The sequence below is a fragment of the Desmodus rotundus genome, chromosome 12 (assembly GCF_022682495.2).
Source record: "Desmodus rotundus isolate HL8 chromosome 12, HLdesRot8A.1, whole genome shotgun sequence".
In the NCBI taxonomy this organism is placed as follows: domain Eukaryota; kingdom Metazoa; phylum Chordata; class Mammalia; order Chiroptera; family Phyllostomidae; genus Desmodus; species Desmodus rotundus.
The window spans coordinates 79,711,563-79,724,296 of NC_071398.1; the positions used below are offsets into that span (position 1 = coordinate 79,711,563).

The following is a 12,734-nucleotide window of genomic DNA, read 5'->3' on the forward strand; positions in this document are numbered from 1 at the left end:
CCCTTTAAGTAACAGACGCACCAAGACCAAAAAAAAAAAAAAAAAAAGGCCCAAATGACAGAACACTTCAAAGTTCCAGAAAAAATACAACTAAGCGAGGAAGAGATAGCCAACCTATCGGATGCACAGTTCAAAACACTGGTTATCACGACGCTCACAGAATTGGTTGAATCTGTTCGAAAACCAGATGAAAAAATGAAGCCTATGCTAAGAAAAACAAAGGAAAATGTACAGGGAACCAATAGTGATGCGAAGGAAAATGGGACTCAAATCAATGGTGTGGACCAGACGGAAGAAAGAAACATCCAACCAGAAAAGAATGAAGAAACAAGAATTTGGAAACATGAGGAGAGGCTTAGGAACCTCCAGGACATCTTGAAAAGTTCCAACATCCGAATTATAGGGGTGCCAGAAGGAGAAGAGGAGGAACAAAAAACTGAAAACTTATTTGAACAAATAATGAAGGAGAACTTCCCTCATTTGGTAAAGGAAATAGACTTCCAGGAAGTCCAGGAAGCTCAGAGAGTCCCAAAGAAGCTGGACCCAAGGAGGAACACACCAAGGCACATCATAATTACATTACCCAAGATTAAAGATAAGGAGAGAATCTTAGAAGCAGCGAGAGAAAAGGAGACAGTTACCTACAAAGGACTTCCCATAAGACTGTCAGCTGATTTCTCAAAAGAGACCTTACAGGCAAGAAGGGGCTGGCAAGAAGTATTCCAAGTCATGAAAGGCAAGGGCCTACATCCAAGATTACTGTATCCAGCAAAGCTCTCATTTAGAATGAAAGGGCAGATAAAGTGCTTCTCAGATAAGGTCAAGTTAAAGAAGTTCATCATCACCAAGCCCTTATTATATGAAATGTTAAAGGGAGTTACCTAAGAAAAAGAAGATAAAAAATATGAACAGTAAAAATGACAGCAAACTCACAGTTATTAACGACCACACCTAAAACAAAAACAAGAGCAAACTAGGCAAACAACTAGAACAGGAACAGAACCATAGAGATGGAGATCACATGGAGGGTTGTCAATAGGGGAGTGGGAGGGGGAGGCGGGGGGAAGGTACAGAGAATAAGTAGCATAGATGATAGGTGGAAAATAGACAGGGGGAGGGTAAGAATAGTGTAGGAAATGTAGAAGCCAAAGAACTTATAAGTATGACCCATGGACATGAACTATAGGGGGGGAATGTGGGAGGGAGGGGGTGGGCAGGATGGAGTGGAGTGAGGGGGGCGGGAAATGGGACAACTGTAATAGCATAATCAATAAATATATTAAAAATAAAAAATAAATTAAAAAATAAAATAAAGAGATATTCCACTGACCTCCTCCCTTCAGATACAAAAGATTGTTTGATTCTAGGTATACTTTTAAGGTAGAGTCAAAATTACCTGCTGACACTTGAATTTCAATTGTGAGAAAAATGTGAGGTGTAAAACAAGAATATTTTTCAGATTTCAGGCCATTTACTGAAATGGGGAAGACAGTGGGATAACCAGGCTAGGGACTATCAGAAGCTCAGTTCAGACACAGAGTGTTTGAAATGACTATTAATCACCCAAGTAAGATAGCTTCCGGCCAAGATGGAGGCATAGGTAGATACACTTTGCCTCCTTGCACAACCAAAAGAAGGACAATAACAAATTTAAAAACAAAAATTAATCAGAAATGCCTGAAAATCAAACTGTATGGAAGGCCAACAACCAAGGAGTTAAAGATGAAACGTTCATCCAGACCAGCAGGAGGGGTGGAGACGGACAGTTGAGTGGAGAGGACTTGTGGCAAGGCAGCAGCCGAAGGACCGGGGTGGGCAAGACAGCAGCTGGTGGAGCAGGCAGTCCCACATTTTGTGCGGATAAACCAGGAGGAACAACTGGGGAGTGAGAGCAGACCACATAACCCAGGGTTCCAGGCGGGGAAATAAAGTCTCAAAACCTCTGACTGAAAACACCTGTGGGGGTTGAGGCAGGGGGGAAAAAACTCCCAGGCTCACAGGAGAGTCTGTTGGAGAGACCCACAGGGTCCTAGAATGTACATAAACCCACCCACCTGGGAATCAGCACCAGGAGGGTCCACTTTGCCTGTGGGTAATGGAGGAGTGACTGAGAAAGCTGGCAGAGAGCTCAGCAAGCAGCACTGTTCCTTCTCAGACCCCTCCTCAACATACAGCACCACAACGCAGCAACCTGGGTTGCCCCACCCTGGTGAACACCTAAGGCTCTGCTTCTTACTACATAACAGGCCCACCGAGACAAAAAAAAATATGGCCCAAATGAAAGAACAGATCAAAGCTCCAGAAAAAACAACTGAGAGATGAAGAGATAGCCAACCTATCAGAGGCAGAATTCAAAACACTGGTAATCAGGATGCTCACAGAAATGGTTGAATACAGTTGCAAAATATAGAAAGAAGTGAAGGCTATGCAAAGTGAAATAAAGGAAAATGTACAGGGAACCGACAGTGATAGGAAGGAAACCGGTCTCAAATCAACAATTTGGAGCAGAAGGAAGAAATAGACAACATTCAACCAGAACAGAATGAAGAAACAAGAATTCAAAAAACATGAGACTTAAGAACCTCTGGGACAACTTTAAACGTTCCAACATCTGAATCATAGGGGTACCAGAAGGAGAAGAGGAAGAGTAAGAAACTGAAAACTTATTTGAAAACATAATGAAGGAGAACTTCCCTAATCTGGCAAAAGAAATGGACTTTCAGGAAGTCCAGGAAGCTCAGAGAGTCCCAAAGAAGTAGGACCCAAGGAAGCACACACCAAGGCACATCATAATTACATTACCCAAGATTAAAGATAAGGAGAGAATCTTAAAAGTAGCAAGAGAAAAGGAGACATTACCTACAAAGGAGTTCCCATAAGACTATCAGCTCAAAAAAAACCTTACAGGCAAGAAGAGGCTGGCAAGAAGTATTCCAAGTCATGAAAGGCAAGGACCTACATCCAAGATTACTGTATCCACCAAAGCTATCATTTAGAATGGAAGGGCAGATAAAGTGCTTCCCAGATAAGGTCAAGTTAAAGGAGTTCATCATCACCAAGCCCTTATTATATGAAATGTTAAAGGGAGTTACCTAAGAAAAAGAAGATCAAAAATATAAACAATAAAATGACAACAAACTCACAACTATCAACAACTGAACCTAAAAAAACAAAAACAAAAATGAACTAAGCAAACAACTGGAACAGGAAGAGATTCACAGAAATGGAGATCACATGGACTGTTATCAGTGGGGAGGAGGAGTAGGGAGAATGAGGGGAAAAGTACAGAGAATAAGAAGCGTAACTGGTAGGTAGAAAATAGACAGGGGAGATTAAGAATAGTATGGGAAATGGAGAAGCCAAAGAACTTAAATGTATGACCCATGGACATGAACTAAGGTGGGGAACTGATGGTGGGTGGGCAGTACAGTGCAAATAAGGGGAATAAAGGGGAGGGAAAAATGGGACAACTCTAATAGCATAATCAATAAAATGTATTAAAATTAAAAAAATAATAGGCCATTGGATATACAAGTTTAGTGTTCAGGGGAAAGGGATGAGCTGGGAATATGGATAACCAGTCATGATTTTCTATTACCACAACCATATCACCTACATTAATGACAATTTTCTTTCTTTCCAATTCTCTTTCTTTTCTTTCTTTTTTTTTTTTTTTTGCCTTACTCCACTCACCAAGACGGCCAGTACACTGTTGACAGAAACAGCAGTCACTGGTACCCACTGCTTACTGCTGATCTCAAAGGGAAAGCTACCAAAGTTGTGTCGCCAAGTGTCGTGTCTGCTGTATGTTGTTGTTGAGTCCTTAATCCATCTAAAACCCACACAAGGTAAAGTCCAGTTTCGTTTTCCCTGTACGTGTAACAGGACATCTCAGAAGCAGTTTATTGAGTAGCCTTTTCTTTCCCAATTGATCTTCAATGCCCCCTGGTTTTTATACACATTCAAAGTGCTTGTATGTGGGTCTATTTCTGCTCCACTTTATCAAGTGTCTAGCACTGTGCCCACACCAGGGTCATCACTACAGCAGGGCATTTGCTCTCCTCTCTGTCCCCCTTCTTCTTCTTCACAAAGGTAAGGTTATTCATGGGATTTTTCTGTTTCAAATAAATCTTAGAATGAGCTTGTCAAGTTTTTCTTTAAATGTTTGTGTATTTTGATCAAAACGGCATCGATTAATGGCATTGATGGCATTGTCAACTTAAAAATCATAAACTGAGTCTTCTTATCCATAACGTGGTATTTCTGTTTACTTAGGTCTTCCTTAATGTCTTTCCATAAGATCTCATAATTTCTTTTTTACCTCTTTTTTTAAAGATTTTTAGTGATTTAGAGAGAGAGAGGAAGGGAGGGAGAAATAGAGAGAAACATCAATGTGTGGGATACCTCTCAGGCGCCCCCCACTGGGGACTTGGCCCACAACCCAGGCATGTGCCCTGACTGGGAATTGAACCAGTGACCCCTTGGTTCTCAGGCCAGCACTCAATCTACTGAGCCACACCAACTAGAGCAATGTGGAGGACGGTGAAGGCTGATGTCAAAAGCACAGGTTGAGCGCTGGCAAAGCCACACTTAACCACTTGCATCTGCAATGCAGAGCAAGCCAGCAGCTGATGGCAGCCAGAACCCACAGGGGTTGAGAAGGGAATAGGTATCTGCAAGCTTTGGCTGAACGTGACTGTAACTTTTGCAGAAGACATATTTATCGTTTAGATAGCCTGGGAACGGAACAATCCTTGCCCGCAGCTTTTCCCTAGATCTGCTAAATTTCCTTGAGCTTTTTGTAGCCAACCCCTATAAAATAAACGCGGAGACCATGTTCAGGGTCACTGTCTCTCCATCCGAGGACAGTGCTCCACCTGGCGCCCGCTTTTCCTTAACCTGTGTCGTGTTGTGTTTTTTCTTAATCTCTCGTCGCTCCCACTCAGGGACCTCCACCCCGCGCTGGTTGTGGCAGAGCAAAATTTCATAATTTCTTTACATACATCTCCCATAACTTTTATTAGAATTATTTCTACCTCCTTGTATTTTGGTTCCTCTTGTACAGAAATAAAATGGACTTTTATTGACTTTTATATATGTATCTTATATTCAACCACGCTGCTAAATTTCAATAATTCTAGCATCTAAGATTCTTTTAGGCTTTCAACTTAGGTAATTACCCTGCAAATAATGACAGTTTTGGTTTTTTCTTTCTAAGTCTCACATTGTTACAGAACGGACCCATGGAGGGGGGAAACGATATACTGTTACCGAATGGACCCCGGACCCTCCTACTCCTGGGCTCCCCCTGTACTAGGTTCGCCTTGCCCACTGCCACGAAATTATAGCTCTCAATGCCAGAGATTGGTGAAAAGGAACTTAAGAGTACTGACCTAATGTCTTCGTTAAAATCCGGAAGTCCCTTAAAACACCCACAAACACACAGAGTCCTTCCTTCCCCCTCTGCCCAGTCCAGGGTACCGTATCTCAGGAAAAGAACTAGATAGAAGTCTGTGGCTCAGGTAGCCCCTTGGTTCCCAGCAATCTGCATTGAATGGCCAGCCTCCCTAGGTTCCCAGCACCATCACCTGTGTCACCGCCGCCATCTCCAGCTAATCCGAAACCACGTGGCACCTTCTCTTGGCCCACCAGCAAGAGTCCTTTCACCCCTTTTCTTCCCAGCAAGGTCTCTCCTGCTTCCTAAGTCACGTGGAAAAGGGAGCACCCCAAAGCCACGAGGTCCCAATCCTGCCAAAGCCACATGATGCCCACTAGCATGGCTGCCGCACCTAGGTTAAATTCCAGCACCAGTCTTCCTCTGCAGCCCCATTTCCGACTCCTCCCACAATCGTCTATACTTGCCAGCATTTCCTCATTTTTCCAGCTTTTCTGGGCTGCCATAGTAAGTCCAGGCGTGGCCCCATGAAGTGGAGCCAATCATCTCTTAGCTTTTACACAGGCACTGTGACCTGGGGAAGTTGCCTCCCAGTTACATCATGAGTTGAAGTCATTCCCATCTCCCTTGCTCAAAGCATGGCCACAGCTATTTAACATATCCATGAAACCAGTTAAAAGTTATAGATTTGTTAAATGACCATGACTGAGGTCAGTTGCAAAAATGCTGCTATGCAAAACAGCTCTCAATGGCCCCTCTCCATGTGTCCCATCCCCCAGTTCAGACTTGTAGGGGTGAGGACATTCTCTTTCTCTCTCTCTCTATCTCTCTCTCTATATATATACATATTTTTTTAATATTTCCTGGACACCCTGAGTTCTGGACCCCATTGCAAATCCCTATTTGGGGGGCCCTGGCTGCACCGTGTATCAACACCATTAGTTTCTTTATTTTCTCACTCTAAGACCTCCAATAAAATATTAAAGAGAAGAGATGACATAGGTACTCATATCTTGTTCCTGATTTTTAAATACTTCTGTTTCCCAAATGATAAAGTTTTCTGTATATTTTTTGTAGATAAACTTTATCAAGTTTAGGAAGTTTCCTTCCATTCACAACTTAAGTGTTTCTTCATGAATTGGGTTTTTTAATGTGAAAAGGGTTAACATGCAGGTAATATGAATTTAAACCCTGATTCACAGAAAACCAGGACTACTGTAATATGTTCTTGGGGAGACTGCTACCCTAAAAGCCCCAGATCCAGGCCAAGACAGAAGAGCTTCCCTCAACATGATCCTGGGCCAGTGACCAAAGGTTTTACGGTTCATACTTTCATGGAGAGCCCAGCCCTGCAAGGATCCTGCTTTTGCAGGGGTGTCAGTTATCACTCCCTCCTTGCCCAGACCCGAGGTGTCACCTCCTGTCCTGACATGGCCACCATAATCCAAGCCTTTTGGATTTGAGGCAGGCAAGGCCCTAGGGCACCAGCGAGGCTCTTCTTCTGCTTTTCAGTTACCTGCTTATTTTGGACCCTCTTAGTTTTCCTTACTTTCTTAGGTCTCAGCTATGCATTTAAAAGTGGGGATTTTTAGCCCTGGCTGGTGTGACTCAGTGGTCAAACCACTTTGGTTTGCAGCCCCACAAACCAAAGGGTCGCTGGTTCTATTCCCAGTCAGGGCACATGCCTGGGTTGCAGGCCAAGTCCCAAGTGGGGGGCATGTGAGAGGCAACCACACATTGATGTTTCTCTCCCTCTCTTTCCCCCTCCCTTCTCCTCGCTCTGAAATGAATAAAATACATATATTTTTTAAGTGAGGTTTTTTTAGAATAGACTCAGGTCGTTGCCAGACAAGTGGGCAGTTGAGAGACAGGGTAAAAAAGGTGGAGGGATTAAGACAAAGATTTGTAGTTACAGAATAGTCACGGTAAAGTGCATCACAAGGAATGCAGTCAACAATATTGTAATAACTAGTATGGTGCCAGTGGGTACCAGAAATATCGGGGGACACTTTGTAAAGGCCATGACTGTCTAACCACTGTGCTGCACACCTGAAATTAATACAAAATAATGCTGAATGTAAACCGTAACTGAAAATAAAATTTAAAGATAAATAAAAGTGGTGTTTCTTTCATTTTAACATCCATTTCAAGTATTTTCTTGTGAGATGGTTTTCAAGTTATCCATTCTATAGTAATTATAGAAACAGAAGGCATTTAGCACCACGTAAGTTACTAGTATGGTACAGGTAGGGTCAATTGTTTCTCCAAGGTTTGGGGTTGCCAGTGTACTTCAGTGAGGAAAGAAAAGGCTTTTTCAAACAAAGGTGCTGGGACAGCTGGAGACCTACATACGGAAGAATGAAACCGATGCCTCCCTCCCATCATGCTTAAGACTAATTCAGAAAGGATCACAGGCCTACAGAAGAGCTAACGCTCTAAAACTCGTATCAGAAACCAAAAAATTAGAAAGTTGGGCTTCATCAAAATTAAAAACTTTTGTGGAGAAGGATACTGTAAAAAGAGTGAAAAGACAATTAAATGGGAAAAATATTTATAATCATATCTGATAAGAGATCTGTTAAACAGGCAAAAAGATTTTATTTTTTTAATATTTATTTACTTTTAGAGAGAGGGGAAGGGAGGAAGAAAGAGAGGGAGAGAAACATCAGTGTGTGTTTGCCTCTCACATGCCCCCAACTTGGGACCTGGCCTGCAACCCACGCATGTGCCTGGACTGAGAATTGAATTGTCGACCTTTTGGTTTTGCGGATGATGCCCAACCCACTGGGTCACACAGAGCAAAGGATTTAAACAGATATTTCTTCAAGGAAGACATATAAATGGCCAATAAGCACATAAGCAGATGCTCATTGGTTGTTAAGGAAATGCAAATCAGAACTGCGATGAGATACCACCTCACATCCACTAGATGGCTATAGTGAAAAAGGCAGGTTTTGGTTAGAAAGTGAAGAAGTTGGGATGCTCATGCATTGCTGGTGTAACTACAAAATGGTATAGCTATTTTGGAAAACAGTTTGGTAGTTCCTCAAAAAGATAACCATAGAACTATCATGTGACCCAGTAATTCCACTCCTAGATATACAACCAAGAAAACTGAAACATATATTCACACACAAACTTGTGCACCCATGTTCAGAGCAGCGTAATGCATAACAGTCAAAAAGTGGGAACAACCCAAGTGTCCATCAAATGATGCACTGATAAACAAATGGCGGAACACCCGTGTAATACAATGTCATCCGCCATAAAAAGGAATGCAGCACCGAGGTTCACTACAACGTGGATGAACCCGGGAAACGTTACGCTAAGTAAAGGAAAATGCAGAATGCCACATGTTGTATGATTCCATCTACAGGAAGTGTCCAGAACAGACACATCCACAGAGACAGAAAGTAGACTCACGGTTCCCAAGGCCCGGGAGGAAGGGGAAAGAGGAGGGACTGCTAATGGGTATGGGACTGATTTGGGGGACAATGAAAATGTTCCAGAATTAGTGGTGAACATACTCAAACCCACTAACTGTGTGCTTCAGAATAGTGAGTTTTATGGTACGTGATTTATCTCTCAAGAAAAAAGGAACATTAATACAATGAAAAAAGACGCTGGCTCAGTTACTGCTATGAGCAATAAATCATCCTTCATCTCTGATCCACAACTTTCATCTACCTACAACCATGAAACTGCTACAGGCTAATTGGTTGGTTTTCAAGTAAAGTTACAAGTCTTAATAGGACATTAGAGTTGTTATCAGAAATTTCTTTCTAAAGACTATACCTTCAGGGATCATTTCTCTAGTTCGTTACTAGAGAAGTTTCTCGGAACACACAGAGCACCGGAAACCTCACGGAGGAGGCACAGTGCTCGCTCCTGAGCGTGAAGCCAGCTTTTGGTGTTGCTTTTGCAACTGCTAATAGCCATTGATGATCGTTCTTCTCTTCCTTTGGCAGAGTAAGAGGGAGAGAACGCAGTCTGGGTGGTAAAAAAATAAAATAAAACAAAAAATTTAAAATTTAAAAATTTAAAAAAGAAATTTCTTTCTAAAATCCTACTCCATTAGCTCAAGTATTTCCTATGAGGCTCGTCTGAGTTTGCAGGTTTGGGGGAGTGGCTGTTTGTTTCCTTTTGAGGGGATGAGGGCCAAAGGCCCCTCTATCACTGTGGGGCACAGCCAGGCCTGGCAGGCCCCGGGTGCTGGGCTTTGCAACTGGAAAGAGCTGGCAGAGCTGTTGAGGACCTCGCCTCCCCTGACCACTGCAGAAACTGCCTGCAGGGGCTCTGTCCCCATTTCACTGTCCAGTACCAGGTTCTGCCAGCTACCAAGAAGAGGAAGGGGACCAGGTTCCGAGAATCCCCCAACCCACCCCTTTGACCGAATATGATTTCATTCATTGGGTCAAAATGTATTTCTTCATTCTATACTCCAATACCATTTTCTTCTCTCTTTGTCCGATAAAAACATAACAGATCCCTCTTTTATTATTGTGAGTTATTTATATGTCTTATCGATTATATGGTTTGGTACTTGGGGGCAACTAGATATGGATTCAACTCTTGGCTGACCACTCACTAGGTCTATGTACCTGGACCTTTTACATTCCTGCCCACCTCATCTCCAAGGTGAAGGTAACACTCACCACCCAGAGTTACTATGAGGATTTAATAAAACCACATGAAAGAAGCATTTAGCCTATTTCCTGGATCATTTCTATAATTAAAATACAGTAAGTGGAGCCCTGGTTGGTGTGGCTCAGTGGATTGAGTGCCATCCTGCAAACCAAAGGGTCACTGGTTCAATTCCCAGTCAGGGCACATGCCTGGGTTGCGGGTCAGGTCCCGGGTAGCAGGTGTGTGAGAAGCAACCACACATTGATGTTTCTCTCCCTCTTTCTCCCTCCCTTTCCTGCTCTCTAAAAATAAATAAAATATTTTAAATATATATATAGTAAGTGGTATAAGAGGAATAAAATAGAACTTGGGCAAACAAGGTTGAGTTTAATGGATTAGCAAGGGTGCAAAGAGACCAGGAAATTTTTGAAAAATGTTTAGGATGCAGCAGGGGCTCCACTAAAGTTAGTTTCTCTCGCTCTTCCAAGATTAAGCTCTGTGAGTGCAAAGGCTTGGTTATTTCTCTTTAAGCATGCTGAACTTTAAGCACATTACTTTTCATATAGTAATACTCCCCCAAAAAGTCTAGGAATGCTTTAATTCAGTAGATTACACTTCCACTTTCTTGCATCTATACCTCAAATGCACTTATTACAAATTTTAAATGCTTATGGGTCTCTATAATTATTTCAGGTTCATTAGTTTAGCCTCCCCAAAGAGTAAAATTCCTGGGTCAGAAACACTACTGTCGCCCTGACCAGTGTGGCTCAGCTGGTCAGAGCATCATCCTATAACCGAAAAGTCCAGGGTTTGATTGCCAGTCAGGGCACAAAGCCTGGGCTGCAGGTCCGGTCCGGTCAAGGTGCGTGCGAGAGCCAAAAAGCTCGAGGACATCAGATGATTTGCTTAAGATTATAACAGATACTGAGGTAACACAGGTCTCTGACTCCAAAGCCTTGGTTTTTTTCCTACAGATACAAAGTCTCCAAGTCATTTTAAAGGATTTCTTTATTTCAGAAGAAACATAAATTAAAACATTAATTTTTTTAAAAAATGGTAACTCCTCTAAATTGTTCCCAGCTGTGAGAGGAAACAACAGCTTTAGCTGCAACTAAATGTAAATATAACTAAAAGATAATTAAAAGATGGAGATATGGACATATAAAAACAGAGAGGTTTACGGGCAGAACCAGGGTTATGGGTATTTGTTCCAATTTCCTGGTAATCCACAAAAAAAGTCTACAGGCTTCTGGAACAGGGCAGGCAACCCCTCCCAAGCAAAGGCCTATAAACCTTTCAAAGATGCCTTTAAGTGCCTGCCAGGTGCTAACAGCTAATATATATTGTCTCATTTAATCCTCATTGGAAACTTTAAGAGCTAGACATTATTACCGCATTGTACAGATGAAGTTCTGGAGGCTCAAAGACAATAACCTGGTGATTTGTCCAAGGTAACAATCTATGCTCATTAATGGAGAAGCTGGTTTTGGAATCCAGATCACACGACTCCAAAACCGTGAGTTTCTGCTCTATTGCTTGGTCTGGAGAAGTATCTCATTTGTGTTTTTAGAAAAACAAAGAATATATAAAGAATCCTGTAACTCAATAGCAAGAGGATAAAGAAACCAAATACAAAGTGGACAAATGATCTGATAGACATTTCTCCAGACACACACAGACAGCCAATAAGCACATGAAAAGATGCTCAACATCCTTAGTCATTAGGGAAATGCAAATCAAAACCACAATGAAACCACCTCACACCCACTAGGAAGGCTGTAATAAAAAGGAGACAATAATGTGTTGAGGCCCTGGCTGGTGCGGCTCAGTGGACTGAGTGCCAGCCTGCAAACAGAAAGGTCACTGGTTCGATTCCCAGTCAGGGCACATGCCTGGATTGCAGGCCAGGTCCCTGGTTGGGGGCATGCAAGAGGCAACCAGTCCTGTATCTCTTGCACACTGATGTTTCTCTCCCTTTCTTCCTTTCTTTCCTCTTTCTAAAAGTAAATAAATAAAATCTTTTAAAAAAAATAATGTGTTGAGGATGTGAAAAAACAGGAACCCTCATATTGCTGGTTGGAATGTAAAATGATGTGGCCACTTTGCAAAAACAGTGCAGCAGTTTATCAAAAAGTTAAACAGGAATTCCATACGACCCATGGAGTCCACTCTTGGGTACCTTCTTCAGAGAAATTAAAACGCATCCGCACAAAGACTTGTTCGCGGGTGTTCACAGCGGCATTGATTGTAATAGCCACAAAGTGGACACAACCCAAACGTCCAAAAACTGGCGTATGAACAGACACGTAAAATGTGGCATACCCATGTAACGGACTATTATTCAGCAACATAAAAGGAATAAAGTATTGACAAATGCTACAACATACATGCATCTCAAAAACATGATGCTAAAGGAAAGAAGCCAGACACAAAGGCCAAATGTTCTATTATTCCACTTACATGGCAAGTCCAAAATAGACAAATCTGTAGAGATAGAAAGTAGCTTAGTGGCTGCCTAGAGTGGAAAGGAGGAGAGGCGAATGAGTCCTAACTGCTAAGGGGCACAAGGTTTCCTTCTGAGGTGATAGAAATGTTCTAAATTTAGACTGTGGTGGTGGTTGTACTGTCAATATACCGAATATATTTTAATTGTACACTTAAAACAGGTGAATTTTATGGTGTGCAAATTATATTTCAATAAAGCTTTTTTTCT

The 12,734-nt window shown here is 42.1% G+C and overlaps 1 non-coding gene across 1 annotated transcript; it reads left to right on the forward strand.

Moving 5' to 3' along the window:
- The first annotated feature begins 9,180 nt into the window (after nt 1–9,180).
- LOC112318379 (small nucleolar RNA U3) lies at nt 9,181–9,394 on the forward strand. Its single transcript, XR_002976205.2, has one exon. It is a non-coding gene; the product is annotated as a small nucleolar RNA U3 (small nucleolar RNA).
- Nucleotides 9,395–12,734: the final 3,340 nt, after the last annotated feature.